This window comes from Metopolophium dirhodum, chromosome 8 (genome assembly GCF_019925205.1).
Source record: "Metopolophium dirhodum isolate CAU chromosome 8, ASM1992520v1, whole genome shotgun sequence".
Classification (NCBI taxonomy): Eukaryota; Metazoa; Arthropoda; class Insecta; order Hemiptera; family Aphididae; genus Metopolophium; species Metopolophium dirhodum.
Window position 1 is genome coordinate 11,329,757 of NC_083567.1, and position 17,887 is coordinate 11,347,643.

A 17,887-nucleotide genomic window follows, 5' to 3' on the forward strand; every position below is an offset into this window, starting at 1 on the left:
TATATATTATAATAATAATATTATAATCGAGTGCAATATCGTAACAATAATATAACAATAAAATATTTGAAACAATAAATAAACGCTGAATGCAATATTTTACATCAACATCGTAGTTGCTTTTACAATTATTGGCTCTGAAGTCTAAAATATTTAATTTTTTAATTTTTTTTAAATTTATTCTCGAAAATATTCTCAAGGCTGGTACCGAATTCCGTCCCGAACCCCCTATGGTTCTAAAACTGAAGTCCAAATTCCGTCCCGATTGCTGGCATGTTTAAAATGTAGAATCCGACAAAACAGCCTTATGTCTAATTATCTTATTTTTTTACTGAAACTGAACTTATATTTTTTTTTACTGAAGTCTAGAATCTGGCCAAATATATCAGCTAACCTAAAAGAAAATATAAATTCTTAGTTTTTAATTGAAATATGTTTGGTTTTGAATTATAAAAATAACTGTTGAATTTCGAATGAAATGACTCGCAATTGTTTGTGGTACGGGATACACAAGGTGAATATTCATAACTATTTTTCACTGATATGATGTATACTTATTATTAAACTGTCCTGTTTAATAATTGACCAGGACGGAATTTGGACATAGTTTCTCCACCCCTGGGACAGAATTCGTACATTTTCAGCAGCTCGGGACGGAATTCGGCAATTGCCATTCTCAAGGGCCATAATAGATAATAGGTCTTCACAGTCTTTTCATATTAGCTCCGCTTGTAATGACGTGTCTCTGTAATAAAGTAACACCCTGTTTAATGTTGGCTACCGGAAACAGTGTTCAACGCTGTGTAAAATATACATTTTTAATCGCAAGTGTTAAAGTCCAATGCAATCATTAGGTGTCATTTGGCCTTTGGCATTATTTTTCTTTTCCAAAAGCAAAGCGCGTAGGTACACATACACAACTGGAGAAGCTTTTGTTTTGTAAAGTACCTACAATACACCTACGTGAATACAGAAACTCGATAAAAGCCACCCGAACAAGTCACAAAACTCCCATCCATAAGTACTTTAGGTTCCCTTCCACAGACCATAAGTATCCATATAAGTTCACTTTGTGATAAAACTTTAATACAATTTCGGAATGCAAATATATTTCGAAGGGTCTTTTTATTCTATTATCTTTTTTTAGGACCAGTTTCATATTTTACCGTTCATAACTATTTATACAAACATACCAACACTTAAATTGGGTATTACTCGGTCTTTTTTGTTTTTTTTTTTAAATTTAATATTGTGATATAAGTGCCTAAGCAATATAGTATAATTTTCACAGTCAATTTGTTTTTAAAACTAAACTATTTAATTTCAAAGTTTCATGCATAATACCTAAACAGTTACAAAACTCAAACTAAATACGAAAATATATTCCACTTGACCTTATCTTTTACTGTGTGGCAGTGCTCGGGTAAATGGCCTTAAGATCTAAAATTTCAAAAATTCACTCAGTGGAAATTATTTTTGTGGTATAACCATTTATTTCCGATTCAATGAATTCACACATTTTGTTTATTCAGTGCGAACATAACTTATCTTAATATGATAGTTAATTTTTAAAGAAAAAAAAATTATATTTTATGAATAGGTAATTAATCAATGTTAATTTAGTAGTATTTTTAGTTTGGGTGTTATTATTTTATACTTTTCGATGGATAAAAATTGGACGGTTTTGTATTTGGAATGTAAGCCGTTAAAATAATATTTCAACGTCAATTATGACGAAAAAAACCGAATAACTCAAGGAGCTGTGTTTATTTGGAAGCAAAATTAGCTACACGAGGTTTTTATTTGATCTAGACCAATCAGCCACCCAATCAAAAATAATTGTTCTTATCTTGTTCCGCAGGAATTTATAATGTATTGTCTGTGACGTGCAGTAAATTTCACCACCACCACTCACCAGGACCAGCTGGTTATTCAAATTTAATATACAATAATATTATACTTCCTGTTTAAAACTGGATCCGAATCGTTTCGATTACTTCTATATTACTATCCTAACCTACCCGATGATTTGGACTCTTGTACAAGGACGTTTTCGTCTATACCAGTTTTCTGTCCAATTTTTTTCACTCATTCGAGATTTGGATAGAAAATTCCTATACCGCATTGTAATTTTAGGGCAGTCTTGAGTCACAGATGACATTATAATAATTATGTTACTGTAAATCATACATCCATACTATAATATTATTATTATTACAAATTAGCAAACGTTTAATTCGATTAATAATTAACTATTATAACTTACGTGACGCGCGCTGAACGAATAATATAAAATTATTCTATTATATAAATATGATAGTTGATAATAATTTTGAATTTTAATTGAACTAACGAATGCTATCCAGCCCGTTAACGTGGTCGGGTGTTAACTGGACCTTGTGAGTGGGACCATTGGGTTCTGCTAGATGATTCGACCCTTAGACGTTACCGTTAACGTCACTCACTTCGTGTTGGCTTTATAGCGCGTGTGGAGGTCTTTATACCACGCTCGAAATGGCATAACCAGGTGCCTAACCTAACCAAAGAAGTGGTCACCGTCGTAACATTTTCTTTTTTAATGAGTAGGCAAAGGCCGTTTTTCCAGAAAAAATAGCAAACAAGATGAACTAATATCGTTGGTATTCTAAGCGATATCATAAAGTCCAACGAAAATGTTTGTTGCTAAGTTCTTATGGTAATTTATAGCAAAAAATATATTTTTAATAATGTAATAATAATACGTAACACTTAAAGTCGTATAATACATTTGTTAATGAAACATTAAAAATCACTCACCATCTGAACTACAACATCCGAATATCCAATGTAGTTTAAAATATTAAATTTAAAAAAAAATAGATTAAATTTTTTTTTTTCTTAATTGACTAAATATTGTACAAAGTAAGTAAAATTAATAAAAATGTACGTGTCAGTATCATTACGGTATCATTAGATAAGTACTATATTATACTATATAATACATGATATAACAATATGCAATCATTTTTATTTATAACTATATTATTCCAATTTTTGATGTTATTGTTATTAGATAAGAGTTTTATTAAATAAATGTTTTGAAATGCAAAAAAAATCGTTGAAAATTAAAACGTTTGTTTTGTTTTAAATTATTATCTCATAAATAAGTAAATTATCTTACATTTATGGCCATTTTCTATGTGTTCTAGCACTATAATGAAACAAGATAGGTACATTTTTATTCACAAAGAAATAAAGAACCGTATTTAAAAGTACCTACTGAAAAAATCTCTCATAAATATTAGATTTTTTACCTAGAGGCTAGATTCATTGAATAAATAATGGGTCTAGTTACATAAACTCATAAAAAAATACACAAAATATTAATTTAGATATAATTTTTATAAGCGTACCTACGTATTTTATAGGTAACTAATTATATTTTTAATTACCAATGGTTTACGTTTAATGTTTGTTCTACTTAAAATTAGAATATTATACGATGTTATAACATCATGTTCCGTACGGTGTAGTTCAAACACTTCAACAATTAAGGTTTATGATATTAATGGAGTCGAATTGTATCCACTTGCAATTGTAATTATTTTTGTAATTTATTTATACCTATATCCAGGGTTTTGAAGCTGACGCGTTTTTAGCACACACATTTACCTAATGCCTCGTGACATCGATAGATTTCTATTTGAAAGATTATCTCTATTTATACGGGGTCAATTTGAACTTCGATTTAAAAAAAATATAACTTTTATTAATAGTCTATACATCAAAAATTTACAATTTTGAAAGTGCATTATTCTGGTGTTGTTTAAAGATAATTAAAATACCAGAGTTCATTGCGACCTAAATTAAATTTTCTTCTTTAACAAGTTTACAATTAAATATTGAATTATTTGTAGATTTTTCCCATTATGATCATCACATCGGGGTCACACTTAGTTAACCCACTAGCCATGAGATTATTATATTATTATTATTATTATTATTATTATACATAGTATTGATGCTCAATATTTTCTCAAGTTTAAATTGAGCACCCATATCGGATCTCAGTTAGGTACATGCGCATTTGTTCAATAGAGTATTGAAATCTACATACTATTAATCCACTTAAAGCATATTATAAATTTAATTGCTTTAAACCATTTTTTTAATTTTTAATTTAAAGTATGACCATGCTCGTCGGATTTGGGTCTCATCTTATATCCAAAGTCTGTTATCAATTTAAATATTTAATATCAGAAAGAACTAACGCAATACGAATATTTTAATGAAAAAATTGTTGCAACATGGAAGTGAAACTACTATTACTATGTCCAATGACAGTGTAGGTACGAAAAAGTTTGAGCTTAAAATACAATGCGCATGGCAGTTAAATTGTTATAAAAAAAAAATCCAATTTGAGAATTTTATGAAGCGTGGTAGTTTTTCCTGTAATGATGATGGTTTAATTAATGGATTTGGTTTTATTTTTCTGTACGGCTTATTGATTATTGTATGGCCACCACCTCACTAACTAGAGATCAGTGCATTCGAAAAAACGTGAATATTTTAATAAGTTTAAAGCGTCTAAATAATTATAAAATGTTATAAATACTTTTAAAAAAACAAAAACTGGTAACTATAGGTGTATAATATTTAAAAAAAAACTACAAGAATGAGTTATAGAGAAGCATTTCTATCGTAATATATCTTCAAAATAAGTCAATTATATCAAAATTATTTGAAAAAAAATTATTAAATTTGTATGGCATGCAATTTTGAAAGACCCCTTTACGATGTATGATAATATTATGTATTATTCGGCTCGAGTTCATCAACATCATCTGTAATCTGCGGATATTTTTAACAGATAGAAAATGGATAGTTTTAGTTTTTTTTTTTTCAAGTTTAGTTTTACATCCATTAGTTGATTTAATATTCAGTTTTTCCTGTAATCAAAAAACCATTTCAAGAAATCAGTAAAAAAATTAAAACACGAAAATTACACATGATACAACCATCATCAATATAGGTAACTAACTGTGATATAATATAATAAATTAATATATTATCTTTATTAAAAATTGTTTCACATAGTTTTTAATAGAATTATTCTATAACATATTCTATTAGATATACTACCTACTAATTAAATATAATATTTAGTATTATAAATTTGTATATAAAGGGTTCTTATACCAAATTATTATCATAAAAACTGATCAAATGATACACAAAAAATTTATGTGCCGACATCGTTAACCAACAATAATTATTTTGTGATCTCAATGACCGTTTGTATACAAAAAAAAGGTGTATTGGCAAACGTATAGCATGCTACTCGATTATTTTCCACTTGGAAGAAAATGTATAAACCATAAATATGTTTTAATAATAGTAACCATTAATCGTAATGCCCAGTGGAAATTAGGTAATTTTTAAATTTTATTCGTTTCTATCTCGATAAACAAAGAGCTATCCAAAATCGGTTTAAAAATAAATATATCTGCACCCAGCCCAAAAACAGATTTATGTTTAAAAAAAAACAATATCAATCCAATCCACTGTCAAGTCGCCTTCCATCAGTTCCATCGTTAGTTTCGTTTATTTCAAAATGCTTAATATATTGATTGCGTCTTAATAGTTGTAGCCGACGTAGGTGATTATGAGTCATGACCATATTATTTTATTATATAATTGGGTAGAAACGTTTCATAACAGCGCGACGACTTGCTGGGGACCGCCGGGAGAAGATTCGCTTGAAAAAGCTTACTCGGAAATGAGGACTAACAGCTTGGCACATGTTCCTTATTCCTACGGGAAGCGTTTCGATATCGTGCATGAATGACCTAATACAATATTATTATATAAAGTGTATTTATATAAATCCAAGGTTAAGCCATACCTATCTATAGATAACACACAATATCGCTGCAGCTATGCCCGTCTGTAGTAGTTGTCGGTTAAAGTTGAACAGGAAGCTCAGAGCGAGCCGAAACCTGTAGTGTGTAGACTGCGGTGTTTGGGACAGTCGCACTTTAACATTTTGTAAACGAAGAAAAACTTCTTTTGCAACGCAGCCATTAATTATTTCTAAATGTTGAATATTTTAATAAACTCGAAACGATTGTGGGTAGCCGGTCTCTAATGCATAGGTACAAGAAAAATGGATATCGCGACAAAACAGTATAAATTAAAATATTGAGCGTCATACAAGTCAACTTTCAACGAAGTAGTTCAACAGACAGGTATAGTATACCTCTATAGGTATTATACCACGTTAGTGACCTTCAAATTAAGGTAACGCTAAATTAAAAAAAAACCTAATGGTATAGTTCAACACAAACGAGTAAGCTAGGAAAGGCGTACTTAAACGACCATGTTGAGTTCACGTAAAACATGCGTTTACAATGAAACATGATTTATCAACTTTAAAATTCCTACCTAATCAAAACAGTATTAACTCAAAGCTATAACTTAAACGGACACAATAGGGATGAAAACAATTTGCCTAACTTATTAAATTTAAATGAAACGTAATATACAAAACAGTTGCATGATCCCCATTTTTTGTACTTTAAAAATAAATTTATTAAAATTCTGATTTTTGGACGTTTTAGATATACTTAAAGACCAATTTTTCGAATTTTTGTATTTTTTTTGTTCTATTTAAGGAGTGTGTTGTGGTGATATACAAACGTCAGTTTATATTCAAATGAGAACTTCCCTATTTTCCTGTCAATTATGTAGAGGATATATTTTTCGAAAATAATTCAGAATTCACACGAGTGTTTTTTTAGTTATTAAAATGTTTGTACTAAGGACAATATTATAGTCTTTAAAAATGGCTATAAAATTAAATGGAATATGTAAATCAGATCTGGTGTGAATTATACTTACGCCATTTTTACTAACTACTAATGTTAATAGATTAATATTAATCACTAAAATATCCAAATTATTGTAGTCTCGTTATGAAACATATTATCGTGAATCTAATATCCTTAATACGCAAAGTTAAATAACTAAAAATTAGTAGTATGAATTTTGCTTCCGGCACAAATCGCAGGGGGGCTTAGGGAAAATATACAGTTTTTAGTTATGTGGGATCGAAGTCCCCCCCTATCCACTCACATTGATGTTACAAATGTTAGCCCTTCAGACATTTTAATGAATTTGCGCCTATGAGAATTTTTAGAAACAATAATACGTGTCATGATAACGATTTAATTATTAATTTAATTGCATGGCTATTGGATATACTTAACTCAATGATAAAAAAGTATAGTTAAGTAGGTAATTTTATAATTAAATATACTAGGTATATACAATGTATTGTAAATGGAGTATGCATAATAATGGTCACTATCTGTGAAAGCAATGTTGACATTACGATATCTCAAAAGGACGATCAATTATTAACGCATCCAGGTTTATTCAAAAATTAATTGGGACTAAATTAAATAAACAAATATAAATGCCGCCTACTTTTTAATTGTATTTACCTCTCCAACGACAGGTCAAGGATCCGTTTATTTTTTCTTCCTACATTAGTTATCTCTAAAGATTCTCTAGTCCCGATATAAAACTGCTCATTTATTACCACTCATCAATACTAACACTATCTTGACAATCTTTAGGACCGTCGCTAGTTTCTGAATACCTATAGTTATTTTATTAATATTAATTTATATTAACGTATAATTTTGTATTAAATTACATACCTATTATCTTATACATAATATTATTTGTGGATATATTGTTGTTAAACTTGAGTAAAAAAAATTACAATTGAGACTCTAAAAAAAATATACTCTGCCGTATAATTATAGGTTTCGAGTGTATCTCGTCATTGAGTAAGGAACTGTAATGAATGTATTACATTTTAATTTAGCGTTAATTACTATTCTAATCATACAAATAGTTTCTATTCCTAATAATAATTGCTGTACGTTCAGTAAAAAATATTTTAAGTACTTTTAGTACTTTTTAAGTGCAAAAAAAAAGGTGAATAAGTGGATGTCGCTCTACTGTACAGTAGGTTACAAGTGGATCACTGTAATGGATGGTGTTAAATTTGAATTCAATGATATAATATCATTGTATAAGAAAAACGATTCTAAGCGAAAACGGTCAGTCAGCCTATGATAGGAGCCTATGAAATAAGTATATTTGATGATATTATTGTGAATAAAGTAATTTATATATAACCTATTTACGTGGAGCCTTGTTTTAAATTTTCAATCTTTAGCCATAAAAGTTAAACATTTTATACATTTTTAACTACAAAATAATTAATAAATTATAAATTTGATAAATGTCAAATTTTGAACTTTAAATGCTTATAAAAAAAAAATGTGCCTATGTATTTTTAATATTTTTCAACTGCAATTGAAACATTATATCAGGAGCCTTGCATTAAATTTTCACGCTTTTTTACACAACAAATACAATTTTATTGATATTTATAGAAAAAAAAACTAAAAAAATTGAAAACTGACAATGTCCGAATACAGCTCAAAAAGAGTCAAAATATTTTCAAAATTGTATGGTGTATGGAAAATGCTAATATAAACATTCAGTCAAAATTTCATGTCTCTACGGTAATTTGTTTTAGAGTTACACCAAAAACCAAAATCGATTTTCTCAAAAACAGATTTTGCGTAAAAATTCCCGTTTTTCCTTAATTTTTCTTTTGTTTTTCACGTCGCTTTCAAAAACTACTGGGAAATTTTTACTTTTGACCCCCCAAAGTACCAACTAGATTCACTTTCCTATCAGAAAAGTTACTGTTGAAGAAAATCCAAGCACTTTTACTGTCCTAAAAGGTGATGACGGACACAAAAATAAAAAAATAAAAAAAAACACACATCATTGTAAAATCCATACATTCATCGCTTCGCTCAGAATCTAAAATCAAAACACAGGTACCTAATAAACTCCACGGATAAAACAAAAAATATGTTTGCAATTTCAATACGAGAATACTATAAAATATAATCATGGTGTTCTTCGTTTATTCACGACAGTCATGGTTATCGGTATACCTTTACTTCGTATCAACTGCCTATCTACAACGATGTGTGGTGGCGATTTTACGATTGAAATTCATCGAAAAAATATCATAATGTCCAATGTCAAACGTGCATGTACCGAGCAGGTAATATACCAATAAGTCAGCTTGACTATCGGATAGGTACTTATCGGTAATATGTATTCGATAATATAAATATATTAGTATATGATCTCTAAGAGTAAATTTACTTAAATTCGTGTGTTTCCTTACGCCGCGCCGCAGTGTATTGCATCACCATATTATAATACTTACAAAAAATAATAATTTTTTTTTACGGGAAATCTAAAAAATCAATACACAAATTTTTAGATATTATAGAATAATAATTATTCATTTTGACGAATTTCATATAAATTATAACTGCGAATGATATGCTATATCATTACAGTGCTCGTATTTATATTGTATGCAATCGGCAATTGCATTTGTACCTAATAGGTACTTATTATTTGCAACAGAAGTCGGAATAGATTTATCATTAGGTATTGGAAGCCCGATATCTGAAAACTAAAAAAACTCTAAATAAAATAATTCAATATATAATAAAGTTACCAAGCTATACAAGTTCTAATTCATAGAGAGTTAAATGTATTTTGATAAGTTATTTAAATAAAAAATAAAAAAAAAAATTTTAAAAACACACTTTTCCATAAAAACATTTAAAAAAAAATTTTAAAAATTGCACTAAAAAGACAAAAATAATTCTCTGTACTTAAAAATAATGAAAAATTTATTGATGAAAAATTTAAAAGTGTGTGGTGCTCATACACTTGACATATATTCCCAGTCACTATCTTATAAACATGATTGAACAAAGAAGTGTATGTGAGACTTTCCTTGGCTTTTAAATTTTTCATCAGTAAATTTTTCATTATTTTGCTCTTATACTTGACATATACTGCCAGTCACTATCTTATAAACAGGATTGAACAAAGAAGTGTATGTGAGACTTAGCTCGGCTTTTAATGTTTTGTATGATGCACCACACACTTTTAAATTTTTCATCAATAAATTTTTCATTATTTTTAAGTACAGAGAATTATTTTTGTCTTTTTAGTGCAATTTTTAAAATTTTTTTTTAAATGTTTTTATGGAAAAGTGTGTTTTTAAAATTTTTTTTTTTTATTTTTTATTTTCTACTTTTTAGTTGAAAGTAAATAATTAAGAACATGAAGTTACGAACAGTCTGTTGCTCTTATTTTCACTGCTGACTGTAGTGTTTAAAGAATATCGGTATCCGGTGTTTTCGGTACCTATATCAGAATACCGGTATAATGTTATTTGGTAATAATTACCGTTGTTACCATAGATATTATAATAATGGATAGGACACGCCTATACTTGCTTCGTAAGAGGTTGCGGTTATTTTTGGGGAAGAGAGAAAGTTCAATATCTGCGAGAGATATTACGGCGACGTCGTGGGGACAATCCTTTTTTTTTTTTTTTGGTCCATGTCCCAAAATGACAACGGATTATTGTATTGTCATCCAAGACCAAGGTCTATACCAATTTTCAGAATTTTTCATCTTCAAAAAGTGCCTCAAATCGAGCGCGCAAGATTTGATCACAGACAGACGTGAAACCAAACTTAAGAAAAGTGTTAAAAATGTTGATTATTAATTGCATAATATAAACATATTATTCCAATATGTAAGCATAAATTGTAATACTAGATTTTCATAGCATAGGTTGATTTAGAATGATATTTAGAGGTAAATCTTTTGGTATCAAAAGTCCACTAAATAGTGCTTTTGTGGTATGTATAGATTCAAAAATTAATTTATAAATATTATTATTATTTATTAATTTTTTTAAACATTTTAATAATTTTAAGCATATCATATTATTAAAACACTAATCTAGGTAGTTACTAACATTTTTGAAATATTTAAATATTAATACTATAATCTATTTACTCGCTGTTATCGTTATTACCATAATTATTAATAATTTTTTTTGTAAATTAGTCTATACGTCATAACAAATGTTATAACAATTTAGTAATATATAAACTTTAGATTAAGAACTATACCTCCGATACAAGTTTTAGTTAAAGGTGGTGAGCATACATTTGTAACTGTAACTTGCTTGTAAAATATAGCCTTGCAATAAATAAATAAATACCAAAAACACTAAATAATAAAAAAATTTATTTGAATTTGAGTGTTTGTTACAGTGCCACAGTGTATTGCATTATCATATAATACGTACTATGAAATTTGATATTTTCAGTTATGGGAAATACACAAATTATTTAGATATTATAGAATAATTATTATTAATTTTCATGAATTTCGTACCAATTATAACTCCATAGTGCATAATATAATAAGCTATATCGTTATGGTTCTCGTATTTATATTGTCTGCAATAAAAAAATTGCATCGGTAATACATATTATTTACAACAAAAGTCGCGACTTATTATTATATTTCGATGTCCCATATTATAATAATAATATATAGGTAAATAGGTAAATACGATATAATATGCGCATAATCATATCGTATAGGAACCAATATAATAATTAATAATATTGCGTGAGTTCCTGTATAATTATTTCGGTAAAACGGTTTTTTTTATACTTGCCCACACTAATCAAGGTCACGCGAACGTGGAATACATAATTCCACGCGGGTCGTTATAAGTCGATTAAACGTCTTACGATTATTAAAAGGGGAAAAAAATAAAATAATATTGACTTAATAACGTACATGCGGTACGCGATTTATCTTTGTGTAATCGACTAAATGTTCGCGAATTCGTGATTTCCTATTGCTATAATATTATTATATTATAAGTTTCGGTTTTACGATATCGTTAACGTTAATTAGCTAGGTATATTAATATCTACGGACCGGACGTCAGAGGAGGTCCGAGCACGCTAACAACTACGACGGCTATAATACCAGCTGTATACGACGTGTGTGATTGCACTGCAGATCGTCCATCAGTTGGACGTTTATAATGATTGTTGATACTATTATCTAATGATGACCGCGATGGATATCGTACGGTAGCCCTGCGGATACCTGGTAACATAATAATATCATATAATATGGTATCTACGACCTACCCAGACGCCGCGTGCGTGTATATAAGCATAACGCGCCTGTTTAGATGCGCACGAGACGATGTAGGTACTAATTATTATTACTACGTACAAATATCATTAAAAAAAAAAACATTTAATCGCTAATAGTTTAACTCTTATTTTAGTTCTTGGGTTATCGTGATAATATAATATTATGGTACTATATTATATTATATGCTCGTTTTTTACGGTCGGTCGCGAGATTTCAGCCATTTCCACGGTCGCCGATACGAAAATAATTATAATACTATTATAATACACACGCGAAACCGATTTCTGTTTAGATTGTTTTCCACGAGGATTCGCATACGGTCGTGATACCGAATAACAGGTACCTACCACGTCGTCTTTTACTATAATAATACATTTGTCATTTTCACGCTCCGCTGGTATTTTGTGGACCTGTTTGGTGCAATATATTATACAATATAAAGTGGTCGTGTAAATTCGAATAGACGTTAAACTTGATCGGACTACGACAATAATATTAACATGATAATATTTATATTGTTAACGTATTTCGTCTCAGAGTCGTACCTTTTAAATTACACGTTGAGATACCAGGAAGTTATTATGGTGTAGGTAGGTTTACTAATTTAGTGTAAAGTGTGTTTCCTCAGTTCCTAACGCGTAAAAAAGTAAATAATGATTATTTTATAACGCATTGTTGTATTAGTGTTTTTTGAATGCGTTTATTAAATATCTCAGTTGTAATGTTTCCGATGCAGTTTGTGTACAATCTCTTGATCACACTGCACTACGGGTATAGCATTCAAACGAGTTTTGTACGTTTCCAGAATACGATTACTGCAAACATTAACATAAAGTATAATAACATCAATAATACATTCGTTAGTGACGAATGTCCAGAAATCATGAAATGTTCAACATTCAGCCAGTGCATATATTATATTAACTGGGGAGATTTAAGAGTAAAGTAAAAGATTTTTTTTAAAAACCAAAAGGATATCAGAACTAGAATCGACTTCCCTCGCATAACAATAGTCGTTTGGTTTCATGTTGGCCTCGGTGTCTGTCTTCTTAGTACATTGTTTTTTGTTTTTTTTTTTACTAAATAAATGTATTTTTTTATTATTAAAAATATTATATAACATTTAAAATCTGTAGGTATATATTATTAAAACAATAAAAACATTTGCCGATGCCTGACGTACACAATTATAATTTAAGCAGATACAAAATCGACAAGGGAGAATATCCGCAGTGATAATAATCTATATTTACCCTGTGTTATTGTAAATGTTGCCTATTTTGGTTAGCTTGGTCAAAAAGACCAATATGTAAATATACATTTGTCACAGATACTGTCTTCTTTTTTAACATTCCAAGTACGCTCACTGTGACTACCAAACGCCATTATAATATACAGAGAGATTCACCGAAATGCTCACTTCTTGATCCTTGAAAGTCAGAATTTTTAAGCACTCTAATTTTTTTCCAACCATTTAAGCCTAAGAAGTATCGTGTGGCGATACAAACTTCTTTCTTTCTCAAATGAGAACTCCCATATTTTACTGTAAAATGTTAATGAGGTTTTTTTTTTTTTAAAGAAAGGTTGAAGCATCTATATATTTATAAATCGAAGTTCATATTCGTATGATTAGTTTTTGAGTTATTAAACTTTATGTGTTAAAGACTATAGAGTACCAAAGCTGCAGTAGTACCGTGGTGCTTGAAGTTTAACAACTTTGAAAATACTCATTAAAATTCCAAATTAAATGCATTATAAGTTTCAATAAAAAAAGCGTGGTTCACAAATAAAAAAGAAAAGTTTGCATTACCATAGGACATTGCATAAAAAGTCCAAGTATTCGAAAATATGGTCACCATAAAGTTCAAAAAATCACAATTTAAGGAAGTTTTATATCCTTTATAATATTCCTTTATTATCAAAGGAAATCCAGGTAAGTCACTATGATGTATAACGGGTAAACAGTGCACGTTGTCATTGAGTATATCATAATGTAATTTATTAATGTGAACACTGTAAAATTTGAATTAAAATATGATAAATGCAATTATTATTGTATACAAAAAACGATGCCAATCGGAGAGGTACATATTTGCTAAGGTTATATTTTAATTATATGTTTATTGTTTATATTGTTATTATAGCAATTTATTTTTATTAGTACCTAACAATATAATAGGTTGAACTGATTTTCACCAAAAACAAATACCATATTTTACTATACTTAATATTATTATTATTATTATTATTTTACCTAACCTTTATTATATCATAAAATGATAATAATCTATTACTATTTTCACTTGTGACCCACAAAAGTATGCTAAATCTACGCGATTTTCTACCAGAAAAGTAGTTAAAACATTATTTTTACTATAAAAAAAGTGTTATTAAACACAAAAATTACACGGATTCAATTAAAATAAATACATATATACACTAATCCGCTCAGAATCTAAAACGGGATTGAAACATAATGCATACTAAATTATTATCCTGTGTAATATTATACTGATTATTATAAACAAATTAATTGTATATATTATATTTTAGGTCTGCGGTATTCCAGTAATAATGTACCACAACTCAACCTTACCACAAAAATTATCTATTATAATTTATAAGGCGTACTATATCTATACTTATCTCTCTATTTTACTATATTATTATGTCATAATACTATCAAATGACGAATAGAGTCTTTTATCAATATTCATTCGAAGATTTCATTACTACCTACAATAATGATTAAGTGAGGGTGATAATATCCTGAATACTGCCGTTATAATAATATTATATATATCGATGTATATATTATATGTACCAATCTACTTCGGGTGAATCAAATAATCCGGGTCTAGTGCGACCCTTACGAATCTAATTATTTACAGCACCCCAAAAATAAACAATTTTTCAAACGTTTTTTGTTTTTTATATTTTTCCTAGATGGTTTTACTAACATGATGACTTTCACTTGTGCACACGATGTTGCCAATTGGACTGTGAAATTGTAGCCAAACCGCTTCCTGTAAGATGACAAGAAAACGTATCACAAAGGGATGGTTCCAAATTCTCTGCTCACATTAAGTTTCCTGAGAGGATGCGTGTGGATGAAGATTCTGTTAGGAATTTAATCGTCTGGGGAAATACATGAATCGTAAAACGAAATAAGCTGATTTTCTGGAGAAAGTGCTTTAACAATATTTACAAATATTATGATAGTGTATACAAATTACCATTAATTATATATTATATAAGCTCCAAATGTTTTATACTTGACGAGTGGCATGGAGAAATAAATGTATCCAAATACGTTTTGTAGAGTTATCCTTTTCGAATGATAGCCGTACAGATTTTTTTTTATCTCTACGCGTGTATTGTATTATTTGATCACATTGTCCACTCCACTATTACTTCTTTGAACGACTGCAGCAGAATATACCTTCGTTTTTAATTTCGTAATCAGAGACAAAATAATTTTTAGCAAAGATATGTTTTTGGGCTGAGTGTCTACAACTTTTTTTTTCTATCAGATTTTTGAGAAGCCGATTTTCGTAATCCTTTGGTTATTCCATAGAAATGTAAATAAAAAATAATGATTTAAAAATTTAAAATAAATTAAATTCTTAAATAAATGCAACATGCTCCTGGATATTGTCCACTGCACTATACCCAAAAACATATTTATGACTCCATAATTTTTATTCCAGAGGAAAAACATCTAGTAGTAGTATACTACTTATAATATGATATAAGAACGACCTTTTTCTTTTAAATACTATACAATATACGAATCGATTATTGAAAGAGTATATTATATTGTTTATACTTTGGAGTTATTAAGTGTGATGTTCGATGAGTGGAGTGACTCAAGGATACCCCTCAACAATTTGGTCCACTACTTTCCTTGTCTAAACTTTAAAATAATTTCAATACGTTTGAAATTTAAACCATCTGGAAAAAATCTGAATAAAATGATAATTAATGTTAACACGTCATGATAATCTACAAATAAGAACAGACCTTAATAATGTTGTTTATTTGACAGTTATAATATTATTATTCATAGCAACATAGTTTATCACCGATCGTAATAATATAATAATATATTAACTATTTATTTTATTACCAACTATTGATAATAAATGTAAAAATATCTTTGTATAGTCTAGTTCAGAGGTTCCCAACATTTTTTGGTTCACGGCGCACCATTTAAATTAAGGTTTCCTCAGGGCACCCTTCCCAACCCTTATCATGACTAATTATAGAAACATAGAAAAATTCAATAAAAACCAGAAAAAATTGTGATGGATAATATGAACCCATAACAAAAAATGGTTAAGTGAAGTACCTATTTACTTGATTTAAATTATACATACAAAAACATCGTGGCGCACACTTTGAGAACCGCTGGCCTAGTTACTAGAACTAGACTCTAGTGATTTTAAAATGTATAGTGTATACATACTCATCGAAAATCCGGTTTTAATAAATATTATGTAGTTAATTAAACTATTGGAATTTTGCGAAAAACCTTCGAACTATCTGTCATATGCACCGTAGGTTATTCTGATTCAAAATTATATTAATATTAAATATTAGTATTGTAAATATTTTTTAAATTAATATTTTAGTTATTTTTACGTGTTCACAAATTATCCGAACTTAATTAGTTTTTTTCCAGATCACACGAACTAACGACAATTTTGTTTAATAATAATTAGGCCTACCAGCCAAATATTAATCGTATGAATTCAATCTGGTCAGGTACTGTGAATGGCATAAATATCATACTATGAAGAGTGTCCGTACAGGAATACTCTATAATGGCTTCGAATTCATCTAAAATTTTTTTTTTTTAATGTAAACAACATTAGTTAATTAATAACAACCTAACAACCTATTATATTAACAACCTAATTAATAATACTTTAATAATACTAATAATATGTTTTATACAATTTCTTGTTTACAATAGGTAATAGACTAGAACGACACACAAAAATAACACATGGTTTTCTGATGTCAATGGAAGATCCACCTATATTCGTAACACAAAGGTCGATGGTCAAAATAGGAAATGTGTCACAACAACGAAGAAGAGCTCGAAGAGTTATCCACCACATTTAGACGCAGCCAGTGGTGTATATACGGGGAGGGATCGAGGGGATCAATCCTCCCCATAGCCTGTATATAATATGCAACATTTTTCGGAGTCCTAACTTAAGGGCTAAGGCCTATAGCTTTAAAAGCGGGGCTACTGGATAAAATCATATCCCCCCCCCCTCATGACGAAAACCTTAATACGCCACTGGACGCAGCGCTATAGAACCTAAGCCTGAAAACAACCTAAACTTATTATTAGTTTTAAGAAAAGCCAAATTATATTATTATAATGTAATTTTTTAAAAAAAATAGTTCAAGTTAAAAAAAATTGCATTATTAACAGCCTATGCAGCTGAAGGTTATTTTCGATCGATAAAAAAAAAGCTAGTATTTGTACATAATAAGTAGGTACCTACCGCTACGAATTTTCATGAAATGTAAAATCGAATGTTGTGCCGTTTTTTATTTATAATATTCAGTAGGTAGGATCTAAATGTGCGCAGTATATATTTTCGGCATTGAAAAAAAAATATTTTAATTTTTTTTTTATATTTCAATTTATCTAATTAACATGTTACTAAAAATATACACGTGTAATAATATTCTATATTTTCAAACTCTTACTTTTTAACTATAATAT